Raw genomic sequence first — 22271 nt, 5'->3', positions numbered from 1 at the left:
TATCTATGATGTCACAGGCAATCAGGCACACCCTAATGCTACAACTAACGACCGCCTAATAATAGACTAGGAGCGGTGCAATTAGAAAAAAATGTCTTCCCCTTTCTTATGACTTAATAATGTGTTTTAGAAAGAAGCGTAGATGGAATAAAGGACTTATGGAGTGTCAAGATAGAAAGCTCAAACATGGGACTGCTACTCAATACAAAGAAGACAAAGATATTGACTACTGCCATGTACAACCAGGACATTGATTTGAGATGGACGGCTATGAATTTTGTAGTTGTAAAGAACATCCACCTACTTTTGGGAGCAGGGATAGTTATGGTCCCAGTCCTAGGGATGGTTCAGGGCCTCTTTCTCAAATCACATCCCCAGTGTGACAAACTAATGGACCATAGGAATAGCTGGACCAACAGGACAGGAGAAAGAAGGTAGCATCAATAGTAAAAAGTGAAGCGGTGTTTAAATCCCGCCCCAATATCGCTGATTGGTCGCGGCCGGCCGCGACCAATCAGCGACCCGGGATTTCTGTTACGGAAGTTACAGACAAACAGACGGAAGTACCCCTTAGACAATTATAAATATAGATAGAGGCTTTTGGGAGTGCATTACACTTTATAGAAGCCTATGAGGAGTGCAGTATGCTATATCATAGAATCACAGACTGTTAGAGTTAGAAGGGACCTCAAGGATCATTGTGTCCAACTCCTTGCTCAATGCAGTATTCACTAAACCATCTCAGACAGATGTCTGTCCAGACTCTGTTTGAAGACTTCCGTTGAAGGAGAACTCACTACCTCTCGTGGCAGCCTGCTCCATTCACTGATCACCCTCACTGTCAAAAAGTTTGTTCTAATATCTAATCTGTATCTTCTCCCTTTCAGTTTCATTCCATTGTTTCTCGTGTTTCTATGGGCAAATTAAAATAATAATGATCCCTCTACACTGTGACAGCCCTTCAGATATTTGTTGACAGCTATTAAGTCTCCTCTTAGCCTTTTTTGCAAGCGAAACATTCCTAGATCCTTTAACCGTTCCTCATAGGACATTTGCAGTCCGCTCACCATCCTGGTAGCTCCTCTCTGACCTTGCTTCAGTTTTTCAATATCTTTTTATATTATATGGAGGATTATGGGGTGCATTCTTCTATATGGAGGCTGTGGAGAAATGGGGTCAGTGGGTGCTCTCGTCCGCTGGCCCGGCTGTCTTTAGCAAGACTGCATGGACCACGGCTCATACCACTGAACGCCCACTCTATCTCCCCGTGGGCAATACACTACACAGACAACACAGGGTTAAGGTAAAACAGGGTGGCAATACTTTATTGAACCACAATACACAATAGCAAACAGAGAAATCCCACCATGGCTGGAATTGTTTGGTTACATGGGCGCATATAAAAGATCACTGCGTCTCCACGTATTTCCAGTATGACACGATGTCAGAGCTCCCAGGGTCACATGGGCACATATAAAATATCACTGCGTCTCCATGTATTTCCAGTATGACATGATGTCAGAGCTCCCAGGGTCGCTACTCCATCTGTGGATGAACGCACAGTGAAGGGGTAACGACAAGCATAAGGAGATGGCCAAGAACTGTCCATACTGTAGAGTCCATACAAGGTCCAAAGCCAGTTGACATGAGAGCCACCACCTGGCTTATCTGACCATCTCCATGGAACCAGGCGACCAGCGGGTCCCAAACCTGGCTTTCTCCAAACATATCCATGGTTCAGAGATGGTCACTGGATCAGATCTGTGTCCTTCCAACTGGAGCCGAAAAAAAACAGTACACACTCACATTCTGATGTCTGTCACGTCCCCCGGCGTCCACAGGGTTAAAACTGCTTTCGACAAGAGCGTTGCTAATGAACGCGCTGCTGCCGAGAGCTTCCCTGCACTGAATGTGTCAGCGCCGGCCATAAAGCAGAGCACAGCGGTGACGTCACCGCTGTTACTGCCGCAGAATGTGAGTATGTAGTGTTTTTTTTTTACTTTTACAATGGTAATTAGGCCCTGCACTTGGTAACCCGATGTTTACCCTGGTTACCCGGGTGCTGCAGGGGGACTTCGGCATCGTTGAAGACAGTTTCAACGATGTCGAAGTCGTACCCCCGGATCGTTGGTCGCTGGAGAGAGCTGTCTGTGTGACAGCTCCCCAGCGACCACACAACGACTTACCAACGATCACGGCCAGGTCGTATCGCTGGTCGTGATCGTTGGTAAGTCGTTTAGTGTAACGGTACCTTAAGCTATTTTAGAATTACCCAGGGTCTTTCAGTCCAACATCAAGATAAGATAAACAATGGTGATGGGATTAAGTAGCAGTATTAGCATATAAGCACACATCAATAAACAAAGCTTAACACACTCTATGTACAGTCACTGTTACAGACTTAAGCCTAAAGGTACCGTCACACTAAACGATATCGCTAGCGATCCGTGACGTTGCAGCGTCCTGGCTAGTGATATCGTTGTGTTTGACACGCAGCAGCGATCTGGATCCTGCTGTGATATCGCTGGTCGTTGATTAAAGTTCAGAACTTTATTTGGTCGTCAGATCGCCGTGTATCGTCGTGTTTGACAGCAAAAGCAACGATACCAGCGATGTTTTACAATGGTAACCAGGGTAAATATCGGGTTACTAAGCGCAGGGCCGTGCTTAGTAACCCGATGTTTACCCTGGTTACCAGTGTAAAATGTAAAAAAACAAACAGTACATACTCACCTTCGCGTCCCCCGCCGTCCGCTTCCTGCACAGACTGAGCGCCGACCGTAAAGTGAAAGCACAGCACAGCAGTGACGTCACCGCTCTGCTGTTAGGGCCGGCGCTCAGTCAGTGCAGGAAGCGGACGCCGGGGGACGCGAATGTAAGTATGTAGTGTTTGTTTTTTTACATTTTACACTGGTAACCAGGGTAAACATCGGGTTACTAAGCGCGGCCCTGTGCTTAGCAACCCGATGTTTACCCTGGTTACCCAGGGACCTCGGCATCGTTGGTCGCTGGAGAGCGGTCTGTGTGACAGCTCTCCAGCGACCAAACAGCGACGCTGCAGCGATCGGCATCGTTGTCTGTATCGCTGCAGCGTCGCTTAGTGTGACGGTACCTTAAGTCACACTAAACGACTTACCAACGATCACGACCAGCGATACGACCTGGTCGTGATCGTTGGTAAATCGTTGTGTGGTCGCTGGGGAGCTGTCACACAGACATCTCTCTCCAGTGACCAACGATCAGGGGAACGACTTCGGCATCGTTGAAACTGTCTTCAACTATGCCAAAGTCCCCCTGCAGCACCCGGGCAACCAGGGTAAACATCGGGTTACTAAGTGCAGGGCCGCGCTTAGTAACCCGATATTTACCCTGGTTACCATTGTAAAAGTAAAAAAAAAAACCACTACATACTCACATTCTGATGTCTGTCACGTCCCCCGCCGGCGTCCACAGGGTTAAAACTGCTTTCGACAAGAGCGCTGCTAATGCATGCGCTGCTAATGCATGCGCTGCTGCCGAGAGCTTCCCTGCACTGAATGTGTCAGCGCTGGCAGTAACAGCGGTGACGTCACTGCTGTGCTCTGCTTTCCGACCGGCGCTGACACAGTCAGTGCAGGGAAGCTCTCGGCCGGAGCGCGTGCATTAGCAGCGCTCCTGCCGAAAGCAGTTTTAACCCTGTGGACGCTAGGGGACGTGACAGACATCAGAATGTGAGTATGTACTGTGTTTTTTTTTAACTTTTACAATGGTAACCAGGGTAAATATCGGGTTACTAAGTGCGGCCCTGCGCTTATTAACCCGATATTTACCCTGGTTACAAATGAACACATCGCTGGATCGGCGTCACACACGCCAATCCAGCGATGACAGCGGGTGATCAGCGACCAAAAAATGGTCCTGATCATTCCCCAACGACCAACGATCTCCCAGCAGGGGCCTGATCGTTGGTCGCTGTCACACATAACGAGATCGTTAGCGGGATCGTTGCTACGTCACCAAAAGCGTCGTTATGTGTGACAGCCTATACACAGTATATTAGATAGTATATCAGTTGGCAAGTCTGTCTTCTTGACCCACCAGACATAAACACTTAAATTCACAAGCCAATATACAGATAAAAAGCCAGTTCTTTTGGTTTTTGCAAAAACATGGTTGTCTGGGAAATTAAGATACAATCTGGTTTCTTCACAGAGGCTATTTAGTGGACATCATAGAGTGAGGGGGCCATCATACAGTGTGGGGATTACAGTGAGGGGGCCATCATACAATGTTGGAGCCAGTTTGGGGGTTACTAAGGGGTCAGTATACTGTGTAAGGACAATACATTGTATATAAGAGAGCATCATACTGTGTCGAGGCAAGCTGTACGAGGGGGGGAGACGTGGGAGATTATTAAATGTTATGTGGGCCCTTATTGTTATAGGGACACTAAGGTTATTGTGAAAGTCAAAGGGGCACACAGAGGACATTATTACTTTCTAGGGGGCAAAATATGGGCACTGTTTTCTAGGGCACTTGCACCCTGCATTACTATATTCTAGAGGGGTGCTTTACCATCTGGAAGGCACACAGTACCACACAGCAGGTGCAGTAATAGGGACACATACGGCAGCAGCGGCTCAGTATTGGGTTATCGACAGGATGAGGCATTTGTGTAGGCTGGGAATATATGGGGACGGGGCTGGAAATGTGTCTTTGTTGTGATCTCTGCAACCGAGTCCTGCCTGAAGAAGTTGTCGTATCAGTCTGGGCCAGTTGGAAAAGACTGGAAAAGTGAACAATTCCATGAGAAAGAACGTCAGCTGGAAGTCACTATCTATAACTGTCCTGTAATCACTTGCAGTATATGTTCTGCAGGACTGGTTTCTACCACTATATGGTCATCGCAAGGCAGTAATATCAGTTTTGTTCTCTGTATAGAGATGTTTATTAGTAACAGAGCCGTCATCTGCTGAGGTTCTCCTACATCCACTGGCTAGTGGGCCACTCAACCCTAGCTACGCCTCTGATCTGGCCATTTGATCCTGGGTATGGTAAATACGGGAGAGATAGCTGAAAGGCCTTTATTATTCCCTGCTTTTACCTGGGCTACCATCATAGTGTTGGCTGAGAGTCTCAGTCTAGGTCTCTCTTTTTCCTGGCGGAAGAGAACACGGGGCCTGATGGCCACACACTCTCACCCTAATCCACAGACAAGTCATCCCATAAGGGCTCCACATCCTGCCTTGTTCTTTTGACAAACGAAAAGTGAACACACAGTGAACGTAAAAAATAATTTCACATGGATGTGCAACGTAAGGGTTTGCTCACTGAAAATGTTAGAAAGTGAACTGTGGCCAAAAGTTTTGAACTCTTGCCGAATAACCAGCGAATTATGCCATACTCATGGGTCACCACTCTTGGGCCACTTCTGCATCTCAAGCTGGCAAACAACCCAGCATAGATGTAATGCTAGCAATGCATAGATTTTAGTGGTCTGGGTTAGTCTGCAGGTGGTTACACCCAATGTGTCTAGTGTATCAACACTTCATCAATAGCCCAATCCAAAGCCACCGACAAGAACAAACACTACACTTGATCCAAGCCAAAAGGAAGCACTAGTGTCGTAAATTGTGTACCCCCATTATGGTCCCATGTTGTCCACAGAAGGATTTAATGTTTGTTTTCCTCTCTTTGTCCCTTCCATGACTTACGGGCCTACTCTCCACCATTACCTTTGCTAAGAATTACGGCTATTGTGGAAAGTAGTTCATGGGTTGCAACACACAAGGGCTTGGACAATTCTAAATCGGCCCTGCTATAAACTCAAGTTGTAAGATTTTTTTGTTGAGAACTTAGCTGTAAATAACTTCTACACTCACATAATTAAACCATTATGGGTTTTTATTGAGTTTTTTTTGCCAAGATGGAAAGTGGTCTAAAGATTTTATACAATTAACCATGACTCCACCAGACAGGTAAACATGGAGGTCTGCAAACGCAGATTCAAACCATATGTTCAGAAGGGTTGGTGATATACATAAACGAGTCAGCCCCAGACTTCTGGTCCTGCTATATGAAATGTAAACCTGGTAATAGAAAAAGCTTTTAGTACATGACTAAAAGTATACAACCTCCAGAAATAGGCATGGAGAAGAATGAAAATAGATCACAACTTAACCAACCAACTAAATCAATGAGCTAGTAATCACTTCAGTCCACATTTAAACTAAATATAAGAAAGTATGAATTATTACCCTTGATTTATACATATATATATATATATATATATATATATATACACATATATATATACAGTAAATATATAATACACAATATATATAATTATACAAATGTATATTTGACTTTTGAGAACTGCTGCAGTTAGTTGTGGTGTACATTTCACAAAGTGTTGGCATTGTCCATGGTCCTTTTGCCATAGGGCAAACAGTGGACATGAAGGGGTGACATATGGTTAGTAAGTTCCACTGTCGGTGACATAACTAGAGTGCTAGCTGTGGTGGAAATGTTGGACCTGGCCCCCACCCGCATGTTGGTCATATAAGATGTATGGATCCGTGTATCATGCCATATCCAATAATGATATACATGCCCATCCCGCATGTAATAACTTTCCCCATCATAATCCCTTCCTGTAATAATATCACCATCCCAAGCCCCTTCCTAGTATAATTTCCCCCCATCCTGACCCCTTCACGTAATAATATCCTTCACCCTTGCTCTTTCATGTAATAATGCCCAGTGCCCACCATCCTAGCCCCTCTTTGTACTAATGTCCCCATTCTTGTGCCTTTCCTATAATAATGTCCCCCGTTCTGGACCTATCCTGTAATAATGAGGCAAAAAAACAAAGGTCCAGTAGAGTAGCAGGTATGTGCAATGAAATCCAAAATGTATTGCAGAAAAACGAGATAAAAGTAGATGGCGGTTTTAACAGTGGTGATGTGGTGTGATTTTAACGATGTGGTGAGCTGACTCTCCTTTCCCGTTCCCCTTTTTGTAATTTTTATCCAGTAATAATGTTCCCATCCTGATCCCTTCCTGTAATAATGTCCGCATCCTAGGCTTTTTTCCTGTAATAATGTCCCCCATCCTGAACTTGTTCCTTGTAAAATGTTCCCTGTCCCGGGCCTCTTTCTGGTATAATTTCCCCCATCCTGGGCCCCTTTCAGTAATAAAGTCCTCCATTCTGCCGCTCTTCTCCAACACATTTTAACTCCTTTCTGACCTCGGACGAGATAATACGTCCGAGGTCAGAACCCCCGCTTTGATGCAGGGCTCCGCGGTGAGCCCGCATCAAAGCCGGGACATGTCAGCTGTTTTGAACAGCTGACATGTGCCCGCAATAGCGGCGGGTGAAATCGCGATTCACCCGCTGCTATTAACTAGTTAAATGCCGCTGTTAAACGCAGACAGCGGCATTTAACCGGCGCTTCCGGCCATCAGGCCAGAAATGAGCGCATCGCTGACCCCCGTCACATGATCGGAGGTCGGCGATGCTTCTGTATAGTAACCATAGAGGTCCTTGAGACCTCTATGGTTACTGATCCCCGGCAGCTGTGAGCGCCACCCTGTGGTCGGCGCTCATAGCAAGCCTGCAATTCAGCTACATGGCAGCGATCTGATGATCGCTGCTATGTAGCAGAGCCGATCCAGTTGTGCCAGCTTCTAGCCTCCCATGGAGGCTATTGAAGCATGGCAAAAGTAAAAAAAAAAGTAAAAAAAATGTGAAAAAAATAAAAAAATATAAAAGTTTAAATCACCCCCCTTTCGCCCCATTCAAAATAAAACAATAAAAAAAAAAAAATCAAACCTACACATATTTGGTATCGCCGTGTTCAGAATCGCCTGATCTATCAATTAAAAAAAAGCATTAACCTGATCGCAGCGTAGCGAGAAAAAAATTAGAAACGCCAGAATTACGTTTTTTTTGGTCGCCGCGACATTGCATTAAAATGCAATAATGGGCGATCAAAAGAACGTATCTGTACAAATGTGGTGTCAATAAAAACATCAGCTTGGAACACAAAAAATAAGCCCTCAACCGACCCCAGATCATGAAAAATGGAGAAGCTACAGATATCGGAAAATGGTGAAATTTTTTTTTTGTTTGTTTGTTTTAGCAAAGTTTGGAATTTTTTTTCACCACTTAGATAAACGAGAACCTAGACATGTTTGGTGTCTATGAACTCGTAGTGACCTGGAGAATCATAATGGCAGGTTAGTTTTAGCATTTAGTGAACCTAGCAAAAAAGTCAAACAAAAAACAAGTGTGGGATTGTGCTTTTTTTGCAATTTCACCGCACTTGGAATTTTTTTTCCCATTTTCCAGTACATGACATGCTAAAACCAATGATGTCGTTCAAAAGTAAAACTCGTCCCGCAAAAAATAAGCCCTCACGTGGCCAAATTGATGGAAAAATAAAAAAAGTTATGGCTCTGTGAAGATGGGGAGCAAAAATTGAAAACGGAAATTCCCAAGGTCATGAAGGGGTTAAAAAAGAAACATATGATTATTCTTACCATCATTTGCTCCTATAATGTACGATGCCCTTCTCCGTAGCCTCTATGATATTGGCATTCCTGCCATGGGCGTCATATGACGTCACTACTATGTACCGTCTGTGATGTACCAGCATAAGTTGCTGGCCTCGTTTATTGGCAGCGTTTATTGCAGCGCAGGAAGCAGATGGGTCTCTGTGCTGCAATACATTTCAGCTGAAAGTGCATCCTCGGTCTCACATCCAGTTGAAATAGGTGTTGGCATCAGCAGCTTCCCTCCCGCATGGGCCTGGTCGCAGTCGTACCCTTTGCGATGACAATGATTATGCCCTTGTCTACTATCCATCCACAGGTATCAAAAGACCCGGAATGCGCTAAGAAAACATTCCCCACAACCTTACTCCATCTCCACCAGCCTAAACTGCTGACCCCTGACTGGAAGGGTTCAACAATTCATGCGGTTCCTGCCACATTCTAAATCGCCAACCAGCATGTTGACCCATAAATCTGGATTCATCTCACCAGGCAATGTTTTTCCACTGCTTAGTGATTCAATATTTGCTCTCTTTTGCTGCCTGAAGTCTCACCTTGAGGTAGTCTTCTGCCGTTGTAGCCCATCTGTGCTAAGAAATGATGAGCCGTGCCCTCGGACACATTAATCGGACACCAGCGTTGCAGTTTTCTTGACTGTGCAGTGGAACAATTCTTGACATCCATTCCTGACTCCTTTCGTCGATGAGTTGATTGCGTCCACAGGATCCTCTTTCGTTGGATGCTTTTCGTTGATCACGCCATTCTCGGGATACTCTCGACATGATTGCACAAGAACACAAGGATTGAAGTTTTTTGAATTCTTGGTCTCGTTGGTAAACTAGCGCTGATGACCAACTTTGAAAAAAACACACCAAAAATAATAATACTAAGGGTCCAAGTGGATCTAGATCAAAACATGGGGGCACAAAACTTGAAAAGCAGACTTTATTAGATATGCATTAAAAATATATACGGCTCATAAATGGTAAAAATCAGGGCAAGATAGCAAGCCAAAAAACAGTTCCGTGTAATCAGTCAACAAGATTGGGCAGCAGAGAAGAGTGAACATATGCACACCGCAAAGTGTATCATTCCCTATTAGCCCCTACAAACTGAACCTTCCTAGCTGCGTAGGTTGGCACCCCGAATAAGCGATATTTGGAGACCCCCACTCAATGTAAGTTGACCCTAAGAAAACCCGAATGCCCTAAAGTCCTACTGATGTGGTAAGTGTCTTGCCCGACAGGTGTATGAATAAAGATACAAAAAAAAATCAATCTCTTCCTATAATTACTAATAGACGTAAGAATTCTTCATTACTCAATATTGAGATAACTTGTCTATATAGCCGATAACATTGCACTTTGTCCCAACACGTAATTTTAAGGTTCATCAGGGTATGTCTTTGCCCATATGCGATTATACATCTCTAGCAGGGAACAAGCGCCCATTCGTGCACTGTCCTGCCTTTCTTTGCTGCGATGATCCCCTGATGAACCTTTAAATTACAAGGCGAAACGCGTCGGGACAAAAACACCATATCTAATAAAGTGTATTTTTCAAGTAGGTTTTTCCTGTTTTCATCTAGTTCATTCAAAGTTTATCAGATCGCTCGTTATTCCCATTCTGATGGGCGCTCACACTGAAATTGATTGAAGGAAAACTTGTTTCTATGTTACACTCCGGGGATACAGGTCTAATTTCCATACATAGAAGCTTCAATGGTGAAAAAATGCTGGTATCCCACATAAAGTGGCCCTTCAGTGTTCATAATTGTAAAGAAGAAAGACAACAAAGGCACAAATCATGTCTCCCCTGCATCTTCCCTTCAAACAAGCCTCATCGGTTTACAACACACAAAGCAAAAAAATCCATTCTGATTAGAAAAAAAAACCACCACTGAGCGTTTATGAGCGATAATAGAGGAACTGAATGCTTCAGCTATGGACTTATTGTCTTCATCCCATTGACATAGACAGCATGCTAAGCTAAGCTTAAGCCCCCACGCTGAGAGCTATCTCTCCAGAGGAACACTCAGCACCGTCAAAAGCTTCTGGGTCCTCTATGAAAGAGCTGCTGCCAAACTCCTCTGCCAGCAGCTTATCTTCTAGAAAACAAAAGAATCACCCATTGAAAATCAGACATGTCGGATCTTTCTCTCCCCTGACAGATGATGTCAGGAGGTTCCCATGCCCATTAATTAGGCTGTTGGCTGATCCCACCGATATGGACGACATCTATAAGAAGGCCTTTGCTTGTGAGATCACATTGGTCACATTGATCACATTTGTCCATAACCACCATTATCTTCAATGAATAAATCTAAGGCTTATCAGAGTTTTTTATCAGAAAATCATTTTGGCTGTTTTTTGCCTATAATTACGAACGTTTGACATGCTCTCTTGGAAGCAAAGGTGAGGTTTTCAGAGTGTGCCTACGCCATTCCTAAAGGTTACATGTTTTCCTAGACCTGGGAAAAGAGAGAAATGTGTGATTTTTGAGGCTTGGTGCAGACAACCGTTTTCTCTCCAAAAATTGGTCCGATTATGCAAATCAGACTCTAGTCAGAGAGTGATCAGAGTGAGATCCAATTTTCTCAGAGATGGAGAGAAAAAAAGTTTCTCCTCCCAAATTAAATCAGTCCATGAAAATCGGATTGTACTCGAATGCCATCCGAGTGCAGTCCATTTTCTTTCATGGACCCACACACTGAATAGGCAAATGCTATTCGATTCAGTGGATGTTTATATGAACTTTTCAAATGCATCTGAAACGTCACACAAAAGGTTGGTATATAAAATGAGAAAAATGCAACTAGGGGAAAATAAGTGTAACTGGGTTAGCAACTGATTCAATGATAGGAAACAAAGGATGGTCATTAATGGAACACTCTTGGATTGGGTCACAGGTAACAGTGGGGTACCACAGGGGTCAGTATTGGGCCATCTTCTTTTTAACATATTTATTAACCATCTTAGGGGTCAGTATTGGGTCCTCTTCTTTTTTACATATTTATTAATCATCTTGTAGGGGGCATACAGAGTAAAATTAAAATATTTGCATGAGCACTAGAATCTGTGATGGGGCATGGATCCAGGGAACTAGTCTGATTGCTATATGTGGAGTCGGGAAGTAATATTTATCCTAATATGGAGCTATGGGCTTTTTGCCTTCCTCAGGATCAACATGTTAGGCTATAGATTGAACTCTACCTTCATCCGTAAAACTATGAAACAATGAAATCAGGCATGCTGCAATTTTTTTCCTCGGACCACTGTCTGAGTAAAAATTAGACATGTGCGTGGCCCGATGGATAGCATTCATACCCAATTTATATCAAAATCATGTATGGTAATCATCTGATTAAAACAGTTGTCTGCACGAGCCCTTAGTTTTAGATCAAAGGTAGACAACAAACACAAGCGGTCTCTTTTCCGAAACTTGCAAGTGACTTTACGGCTTTGAGAGAGGTGCTGATAAAGAATTGGGAACCATTAACAAAAAAAGTCAAAATGACTCAAAATCACATGACAAAATATTTACGTATTCTGTGTATGGCTCCGAAATAGTGATTCTGGGAGACGTCACCCATCACTTGTGTCCCGGTGACTTGTGAAACTATCAATTTTGAAATGAAAAACCTTATTTAGAAGCCAGAAGTCATCTCTCGGTGGTGAGTCACAATTTATGCTTTCAAGTCGGGTCACAGCCTCTTAATTCTTCTTGGATTGAAGGTGAGATAAACTTTAACTTCAAGGTGAAAGTGACACCTGGGAACAATTTAATAAGTATGTGTACCTCCCTGCGATTACTAGCATATGCCGCTGTTATAACAAGCCCGAGGCTGTGTGCCCACCGAGCAATGAATAGACCTGAAATATGTTCAACCCAAGGCCTCATTCAGATGGCCGGTTTTTGTCCATGTTATTCGTAGAGTATGAAGCTGATCATATTTCCATGCTTTTGTAGACCATGTATTCATGCAAAGATCACGGAGACATGTCTGTTTTTGATCTGAGTCATGGGTCAAAATTACCCATACGAGTATACGGGTCAATGAAAATCACTGATGGCATCTGTGGGTGATCCACCATCAGTGATTAACCCTGCAAAGCTAAGTTTACTGTATAAAAAAATTGTCCGATTTTCATCCTCCAAAAAAACCAGACAATTTTTAATCTGTATTGTCATCCATATTGCAATCGTTTACTGAGACCAAATACAGTTTCCTATGAGAAGAATTGAAATTTTTCCATGAAAATCGGATGCCACAGGGTTGATCCATATGGGTTCTGAGTTTGCTCATTAATATGATTTAATAAGTGAGCTGTGTCAGAAATACCCACGAGACTAATGCACCCAGCCATTTTTTTTCCACGTAGATATTTGATCCATGTAAAAAAAACTGTTGTGTGAACAGTCCAATTGGTCCAAGTACTGTCCGTTCAATGTCCACGGACAGCACCCGGATGGAAAATACAGAGGCGTGAACATAGCCTAATGAGATGGAGTAGCTTTGAAAATTGCTTTTGGCACACAAAAAATTAATTGATGGTAAGAATGGAAACTATGACCAAACACTGAAAATCAGTCGAATTTTTTCACATTCGAGAAAAATCACTGCCGTCTGAACAAAGCCTTAGGCCTCATTCAGACAACTGTTTTTCATAGATGAGTGCTATTCGTGTTTTTCACTGACGGCACTCGTACCTGTGATAGTCTATGAGGCCATTCGCATGTCCGACTTTGATCTGCGTTTCGGATTAGAATCGGCAATTCAAGTCTAGGGGACCGTGAAAAAGTGAGACAGCGCTCGGAAATTTTCAAGACTGTTACATAGGAGAAGGTGGAGAAACTTATTTTTTTTCGACAAGAAAGAGAAAAACATAGGACACTCACACCAAACTCTGATCAAAATAATCGGTCTGTTTTCTAGTACATGAGAAAAATGGACGTATGAATGAGATCTGAGTGTTATTACGACTAGACGTGTAACCGTAGATGCCTGTCATATGGATAAGGATCACTGATCCCTATGGGTATCTTCAGAATTTGTACAGCAAACTAAACGAGAATTTTACTCATCCACCATTTCCCATTTAGATTGGCAAACATTTTTTTAAAAAGAGCATCAAATTCCTATCAATGACAGTGAAAGAACCAAAATATGGACGATTTTTGACAAAGTGCTGTGAACTTTGCCTAATGATCGGGACACACGACCGATTTTCTCTCGTCCAAGAAAATCAGGCCAATTATGTTAATCAAACTGTGTTCAGGGTGTGATCCAATTTTCTCAGATGTGAAGAATAAAAAAAAACATCTCCATTGTATCAGTCCTTGAAATCCAGATGTCGTCTGAGTGTGGTCCGATCTTTTGGATACAGCATGAACGGCCGAGTGTGATTCGATAACTGAATGCGACTCATGTACGTTGTGATTTTTTTCCTTGGACCGACTCGGTCTGAGGAAAAGATTAGAGGTGTGAACTGCCCCATAGAATAACATTGTTTTTTTACTTCGTACATTTCAATTAAGGTCTATCTTGGAGACGTTTGTGGAAGCCTGGATAATGTATAAATTAGAGACGAAATGAACATTTTTGAAGACTTCTTTTTATTATACAGTAGAAAAAAAGGGTATTCTACTTAAATAATGAATATATATATATATATCTATAGATATATATATATATATATATATATATATATATATATATATATATATATTGGTAGTACATGGAATTTAACAGGAGATCCAGAACATCTTGTGGTGACTTTCTATAGCTCCAGAGTGCGTGTAGCAGGGTTTTTTTTTTCATTTTTCTAGTAATGAATGACGACAGAAGCTAATTTGTCCAGCGATGACTAAAGTCTCCTGCCATAATGACAGACGACTTCTTCATGGCATGAAAGGAGATATGATAAGCCGTACAGAGAATGACTGTCCACCAGGTGGAAGGCTCATTGTAAATCCTCATCTTACAGACAATTGAGAACATGGAACGACCCTTGAAGATTCCCTATACGTTGGCTGCTTTTTGTTCCAATTATTTGGCTAGGCGAGTAAGGTGATATCAGACGATATCTCCAACCTCCTCCACGTGATTTTCCATATTGAGAAGTCAATTTAAGACATTCTCATTCGCTCTCAAGTTGCAGGTGAGTAGAAGTGAAGGATTGTAAGACTTTAAAGGGAACCTGTCACCAGGTTTGGCCGATACGAGTTCCGGCCACGGCCTATCAGGGCTGATATACAGCATTCATACATATAATGCTGTAAATCTGCCCCCAATCCGACCTGCAAGAGAAGAAAAATGACTTTTATTATATTCACCAGCGGGGCGGTCCAGTCTGATGGGTGTCACAGGTCCTGGTCCAGCACCTCCCATCTTCTTGCGATGCCACTCTCCTGCTTGCTTCATGTGGACCTCCTGGCAGGTGAGTATGATAAAAGTTCTTTTTCTTCTCTTGCAGGTCGGATCAGGGATTATCTACAGCTTTTTAGAATGCTGTAAATGCAGCGCCCCAGAGTCCTGGTTGCTGCAGTAATGTCATTCTTCCACCAGGGGGAGTGATATTAGTCTGAAGGTAATAAAGGAGTTCATCCTTCCAGGTATCACCAAACATACACCACACTTCACACTCCAATCCACCAGGGGGAGCTATGCTCCTATCTACTAGGGCACTCCTCACAGAAGGGTAAAACTGGTGGTTTGCATAGAAAGTTAGTCAGACACTGCCTGGGTTTGACCGAGTGAATACCTGTCAGGCAGACAGGGGGGAAAGGAGGAACATCTGAGCTGCAGACAGAGGGTCCCTGTCAGGGGTGGGATCCTGACAGAGGCCTAGCGGGATAGAAAGCTACGGAGCTGCGCCTGCCCCACGTGCGGTAGTATCCAAAGAAAGGACACGAAGCGAACTGTGTTGTAGAGAGTGAGAAACGAAGTCACAGTGAAGTGACCGAGGGCAAGTTCGCCCATGTATATCCATGATCTGGCTCAGCAAAACTTCCACACCCAGATTCCATTTTAACAAACGTATCTTTACTGTTAAACATTTTCTTAACACAGCAGAACACAATAATAGACAATACAAAAAATGCCTATTCACAGAATTAACGTGTAATAACAAACTATCCCTCACTGTCCCTATCCACACGTTACCAGTCTCTTTGCTCCAGAAGGTTATCTTCCCACATCGCAGGCCTGTCTGTCTCTGCAGGGATTAAACAAAGCTCCGTCTCTCAGGTCCAGACTGTAGTCCTTGGGGTACGGCAGGTAGGGGTGGAATATTCGGCCTCTCAACAGAGGACCCGCTTACAGTTCGTGGGTTCAGGATCTGTGGAGATGTCACCGCTGAGTGAATATTCAGCCTCTCAACAGAGGACCCGTTTACAGTTCGTGGGTTCAGGATCTGGAAGTCAGCTTTCAAGGGAGAGGGATCATCCAGACAATCTGTTATATCGCATTCACAGGAGGGCACCAGCATATACAGACTTCTCTCTGCACAGAGAAATTTCCCGGGCTCTCCTTCTCTCTCTCCTTCCTGGTCACATGACACAACAGGGGGGAGCTTAGCCAATACAGTTTGTTTCCCTGTAATCACATTCGGCATAGGTATAACTTCTGGCCACACGGGGGCAGTGGCTGTCACAGATTCTATGTCAATGATCACAGAACAGTCAGAGCCGGCCAGCTCATTACACGCCCCCCCACTTGAAGGTTGGCAGTCCCTGTCAACGACTGACTCCAGGGCGGCGATGGCTGTGGAGGTTGTAGGACCCGGCTGTGAAGAGGGCCACACATATTGGTCTCTGTAGGACTGTCCCGGGGGCACTCCTGCATTGGTCCTAGCTGTCCGCCTAACGGGTGCTAATCTCTCTCCCCGATCAGTCACTCCACTCTCCGCCCCAGTCGGTAAGTCAGTCGAGGAGGTAAGGGGTTCAGACGCGTCAGTCAGGCGAGCAGGGGTAGGTATGTCTTCTACCTCTACATCCCCGGTGTCGGTGTCTCCCACAGTATTAGTGATATCCATCTCTCTAGGTATCACAGGAGGGGAGTCAGGCTGAGAACGGCAGGGGCGCAACATGTTACGGTGCAGGGTGCGGAGGCTGCCGCTGTCTTCGCCTTGTACTTGGTAGACGGGGTGAATTGTAAGGGTCCCATGGGGTTCACTTCTGTAGGTAGAGCATATACTCTGGCAAGTTGCGTGCCGGCTTCAAGGGCTACACCTACGTCTGCGGTGTTGTTTAGCCTGACAGGGACTCTTCCGTTCCTCACGACGGCTAGGGTGCGGGCGACTAGTGGGTTTAGCTTACCCCCACTTGGAGCCCTTGGTTCGATTAACACTTCAACTCCTTCAAGTTGTCGGTTGGTGTTAAGAGGCAGGGAAATGACTGTCTCTTTTTCAGCGGGCAAAGTAATCTGAGTACAGCGGGGCACTTTAATGGCTGCTAGGGGTAGTTGTTCCTTTGCCATCTGTTGAAGTCCAACGGTCCGGATTACGCGCTGGAACGCCAGACGAGTCGGTTTATGTTTGGTAACTTTCTGCCAGTACTTGGGCCCTTTTCTTGTCAACAACATAAGATCCAGGTCTTTCAAGATATTCATTCCGATTATTACTGGGGTCTCGGAGCCGAAGCCTTCCTTGACAATGACGATTCCTCGTTTCCCTAGGTCTTGTCCACAGGCCTTCGTATCCATCCAGGCGACTCCGGTTACTGGAATGGGTAAGTTATTAGCCGCAATTATCTTAATGGTGGTTTCTGGATCACAAGCAGTTCTTGGTTTGAGGTACTTTTCATAAAACTGTTCAGAGATCGTGGTCACTTGCGACCCAGTGTCCATCAATCCTTGTACTGCAACTCCCTCCAGAATAACTTCAAGTGTAGGACTACTCGAGGCAAGAGTACTCCGTTGCTGGCTCTGTTTTTCTACACCCCGTTCTCTGTCCCCCCCTGCTGCTCGAGCCTCAGCTGCAGGGGTGTCTAGTTTAACGGCGGCCATTGTGGTGAGACCTGGCGTGGCGGCTCTGCTCGTGGATGTAGCTGATATTCTGTTCGTCGTGGTAACTGATGGTTTGTTCGTTGAGGACAACGATTCGCCCTATGACGGGGGTCACCACATGACCAACACGGTCCCGTGGGACGGCTAGGTTGCATCCGCTGGTCTCTCTGCCGTTCTAGTGTTAACTGTGACACCTGTTGCTGTAAATCTGCTACCATCTGTTTCAGCTCCTCGGTGTCACTGTTGGGCTGGTTACTGTTTAATATGGATCTGCACGCAGCGCTTTGAGTCCCCACATCCATGACGGGTCCCCTAGAACGTTCTATGGCTTCCTGCTTGACTTCAGCGAAGGTGAGAGTCGGCGTCATCCGAATCAAGTCCTGTAGCGTACGGTTAAGATACTGGTCTCTCAGCCCTATAACGAATTGGTCTCTCAGTACCAGGTCACGAGGAGCTATAGTAGCCAGTTGTTCCCCTCTAGCACAGACTTGTTCAAGGAGTACCTGAAGGGCATTTGCATATTGGGGAATGTCCTCCCATTCAAGCTGTGTCCGTCTAAAGAACAGGTATCGCAGTGTTCCCTGGTATGTAGTAGGTCCATAGGTCTTTTCCAGCACCTGCACCAAATCCTCCAACACACGCTGCCCCCTGACCGTCTCCAGTCTGACTGTCGTCCATGCCTCCCCCTCTAGTGTCAGTACCGCCATTTCTGCCAAGGTCTTAGGGTCAATATTATACATTTCTCCCAGTATCCGCACTTGTTCCGCCCACTCTGGTACGGGGTAGTTTCGCCCGCCAAATTTCCTGACCTGGTTTACAATGGACACCGGCGGCGGTTTCTGACTGTACACTGGGCCTGGGTGGGAATCTTGCTGGGCACAGATCCTGCCGACTACGCCAGATGAAGTGACCGAGGGCAAGTTCGCCCATGTATATCCATGATCTGGCTCAGCAAAACTTCCACACCCAGATTCCATTTTAACAAACGTATCTTTACTGTTAAACATTTTCTTAACACAGCAGAACACAATAATAGACAATACAAAAAATGCCTATTCACAGAATTAACGTGTAATAACAAACTATCCCTCACTGTCCCTATCCACACGTTACCAGTCTCTTTGCTCCAGAAGGTTATCTTCCCACGTCGCAGGCCTGTCTGTCTCTGCAGGGATTAAACAAAGCTCCGTCTCTCAGGTCCAGACTGTAGTCCTTGGGGTACGGCAGGTAGGGGTGGAATATTCGGCCTCTCAACAGAGGACCCGCTTACAGTTCGTGGGTTCAGGATCTGTGGAGATGTCACCGCTGAGTGAATATTCAGCCTCTCAACAGAGGACCCGTTTACAGTTCGTGGGTTCAGGATCTGGAAGTCAGCTTTCAAGGGAGAGGGATCATCCAGACAATCTGTTATATCGCATTCACAGGAGGGCACCAGCATATACAGACTTCTCTCTGCACAGAGAAATTTCCCGGGCTCTCCTTCTCTCTCTCCTTCCTGGTCACATGACACAACAGGGGGGAGCTTAGCCAATACAGTTTGTTTCCCTGTAATCACATTCGGCATAGGTATAACTTCTGGCCACACGGGGGCAGTGTCTGTCACAGATTCTTCTATGTCAATGATAACAGAACAGTCAGAGCCGGCCAGCTCATTACAACAGCACAAGGAGAAAACACCGGGAGGAGTTCTGCCCCGAGACAGACAGCCTCCTTCTGAGGCGCGTAGCCGGTGGCCGGAACACCGAGGGAGTAATTGACTCTACGCATTACTTCAGAGACCGGCAGGACAGTCAATTCCAAGTTGGCTGCCCGACCTTAATACCTAAGAAGACACGGTGGCAAATTGTGGGGGTCGGGGCGTCTCTAGGGTCCCTATAAACAAGCCTCAGGTCATCCCAGTCATATGGGTTTGTCCTATCCATACCATCTGGGGGACAGAGAGAAGACATCAGAAACATCCACGAAAGTTGTGAGGACCTTACCGAGTTGCTCAGCAGGGAGGGACTACAACACACAGGCGCTAGTAGGAAGGCTACTGATTTCCACCTGGATAAGGGGACTCTGGATTTGCCTTCGGACCAGCTGGACTCTGTCTACCCTGTGGTCCGTACCCTGGACTGTGGATGCTGAAGCTTCCAGTAAAAGGTAAAGAGACTGCAACCTTGTGTCCTCGTTATTCCCTGCGCCTCACATCGTCCACCATACCATCTACACTTCTGGGAAGCCCTGGGGATACACTTCACCTGTGGGAAGGTATACCATCTTGCTGCTATAACATCACCCCAGTGGACCCCTAAGCAGCATCGGTCACCCTGACCGAGTACCACAGGTGGCGTCACGAACACCGTACAAACTACACCTTTAATTGGATGCCCCTCAAAGGGCCACGGACCGGGTCAGGCCACCGTGACATCCCCAGAACCGAGAGGGACCCGGTACCGAGCACCCCATTGCCCTGACGTGGGGGCGCTCCAACTTTTTGGCGTCACAAACAGGATCTACTTAAGCTTGAAAATCGGGTGCCTAAGAACTGTGCCAGAACTGTATTGGAACTGTGATTTGCTTAAGGACTGTGTATTGCCATTTGCCACCAAAATTCCCCCCAAAACCGCCGCCATTGCAGCGCCACGAGGAGCGCAGACAAAGAAGAAGGGCGTGGAGTTGTGGGCGTGAACGAACTGAGACGCGCGAACAATAATGGCCGCCCAGTCTAAATATCTCTGTATCTTGAGGACGTGTCCGTCACCAGCTGATATCCGCCTCCTGATTCTCTATGGAAGGCGGAGACCAAGGAGATGGGGCCATCCCAGAAAGAGGGAGCGGGAGAAAAACGAGGAGGAGGAGACCAACATGGCGACCCCCAGGCGTCCACGTGGGGACGCTCCGGCCCAGCACAGGCCCCCATCAGAGGAGGAAGACTGAGGCCCACCATCACTGAGGGGAATGACCTTTTCGGAGTCTTCCGCTGAGGGGATCGACGGTCGGCCTCTGGGCAGCTGGTTGACCACGGCCGAGTCCCGACAGCTGGCTTCCTGTGGGAGAATCGCTCCAAGGGGGACGCGGCCCACATTGCTGCTGGCTACGGCGTTCTCATCTGCAGAGTGGATTGGCAGCGGTGAAGTTCACCCCCACGCAGGTATCAGACCTAGCCGTACCTCAGGGATTCGCCTGTCTCCTGCATCCGCTCCTTCGCCTGCTACGGCTGCAGGGAATCCGATTGCACCGTCGCCAGGTCATGGGTCACGAGAGCAGGACCTTAGGGTCCTTCCTTGGATGGAGTACCGGCGGCACCTGATGGCTCAGTGGAAGGAGGAAGCTGGACAAGAGGTTCGGACCGACCAGCAGGACGACCTCCCACTGAAATGGGGTGTCGTCGTGACCTTTCATCCCCAGAAGGGAAGGGGGTTCATCCAGGAGATCGGGCTGCCGGTGAGGGTTCACGTCACCCTAGATGAGGTGGAGCCCTGCTATGGAGAGGATGATACTGACTACGACTTACAGCCCGGGGATGCCGTAACTTATACCTGGTGGCAAAGAGGAAATGGTTGTTGGGCTCAGGACGTCCAGCGGTGTGCAGCTCTCCTAGCGGCACCTAGGGACCAGGAAACCGAACCAGTCGCGGAAACGACAACTGCGACTCCCGCTGCTCACAATCAAGCGGCTCGGGCCCATGGAGTGACCCTGGATTCCACCCTTTCCCGGCTGAGAGGGGTGGTGTGCAAGGTAAAGCCGCTGCAGCTATTAAAATAAACCTCGGAAACCTGAAAATGTAAATAGTTAACTGTTCGTTCTCCATTTGCTGCTTGAACCCATAGGGCTTAGTGAGTCCTCTAGAGAGCCTTAGGAAGTGAGTTAAAAGACTTTGCACTTAGAGAAGAATAACGGTTTTATGCTTGAGTAAAGAAAATGTTAATTTATTGTTGTATAAATGCACTTAGTAGATAGAATACCTGTATGGGTAATTGTGTTTCATAAGATAGATTATAACTGTTTCCCATTTGCCTTATGCACAATGTAAATATGTTCTTGTTTTGCAACATTCAAGTGCCCTCACCTCCCATAAAGGGAAGCATTGTTATATTATTCTGTTTTACAGCATTCCAAAAATTTGTATGTCTTTTTGCTGATGTATTGTTGTTTTCTTTTCCCAGCCCGGGAGTGCTGGACTTAACGGGGGGGAGTGCAGCGCCCCAGAGTCCTGGTTGCTGCAGTAATGTCGTTCTTCCACCAGGGGGAGTGATATTACATCTGAAGGTAATAAAGGAGTTCATCTTTCCAGGTATCACAAACCAAACACCACACTTCACACTCCAATCCACCAGGAGGAGCCACGCTCCTATCTAGTAGGGCACTCCTCACAGAAGGGTAAAACTGGTGGTTTGGATAGAAAGTTAGTCAGACGCTGCCTGGGTTTGACCCAGTGAGTACCTGTCAGGCAGACAGGGGGGAAAGGAGGAACATCTGAGCTGAAGACAGAGGGTCCCTGTCAGGGGTGGGATCCTGACAGAGGCCTAGCGGGATAGAAAGCTACGGAGCTGCGCCTGCCCCACGTGTGGCAGTATCCAAAGAAAGGACACGAAGTGAACTGTGTTGTAGAGAGTGAGAAACGAAGTCACAGCACAAGGAGAAAACACCGGGAGGAGTTCTGCCCCGAGACAGGCAGCCTCCTTCTGAGGCACGTAGCCGGTGGCCGGAACACCGAGGGAGTAATTGACTCTACGCATTACTT

The sequence above is a fragment of the Ranitomeya variabilis genome, chromosome 1 (genome assembly GCF_051348905.1).
Source record: "Ranitomeya variabilis isolate aRanVar5 chromosome 1, aRanVar5.hap1, whole genome shotgun sequence".
Lineage (NCBI taxonomy): Eukaryota > Metazoa > Chordata > Amphibia > Anura > Dendrobatidae > Ranitomeya > Ranitomeya variabilis.
This window is presented reverse-complemented; position numbering follows the sequence as displayed.